The sequence below is a fragment of the Octodon degus genome, unplaced genomic scaffold, assembly GCF_000260255.1.
Source record: "Octodon degus isolate 3935 unplaced genomic scaffold, OctDeg1.0 scaffold00323, whole genome shotgun sequence".
NCBI lineage: Eukaryota > Metazoa > Chordata > Mammalia > Rodentia > Octodontidae > Octodon > Octodon degus.
In genome coordinates, this window is record NW_004524899.1 from 1 (window position 1) to 620 (window position 620).

Genomic DNA, 620 nt, shown 5'->3' on the forward strand with positions numbered 1-620 from the left:
ATCTCTTAAAGGCTTTTTTCCTTTTTCTCTCTGTCTTTCTCTCTCTCTTTATCATGTAGTTATTTTAGAGTGCTCTTAGCTGAGCATGGTGACTCACACTTGTAGTCTCAGCCCTTAGGAGACTGAGACAGGAGGATGGCCAAGAGTTCAGGACATCCTGGGCTATACAAGATCCTGTGTCAAAAAACAAATAACTGGGTCAAATGAGGATCTCTGGGGCCCTGGGTCATTTCACTCCCCGGGCCTGCGCTCTGAGTCTATTCAGGATCCCTTGGCCCTCAATCGTCTCACTCACTCCCCGGGCCTGCGCTCTGAGTCTATTCAGGATCCCTTGGCCCTCAATCGTCTCACTCACTGGCCCGGCCTGCGCTCTGGGTCTCAGTTTTGTATATTTTTATAAGAGTAGAGGCTGAAGTCAGTGGTAAAAGCTTTCACCTGTACAAGTTTTTTTAAAAAATAAAGATCTGAGTGCCAGCGATATAGCTCAGCAGACTGAATGCCAATCCTGGCACCACGTGCCACACGGGCCCCGCCCCTGGGTGCACTGACCTGGTGATGGAGTCCGGGTGTGGTGGCGCAGGCCTATGATCCCAGCACTAGGGAGGCAGAAGTCAGTAGGA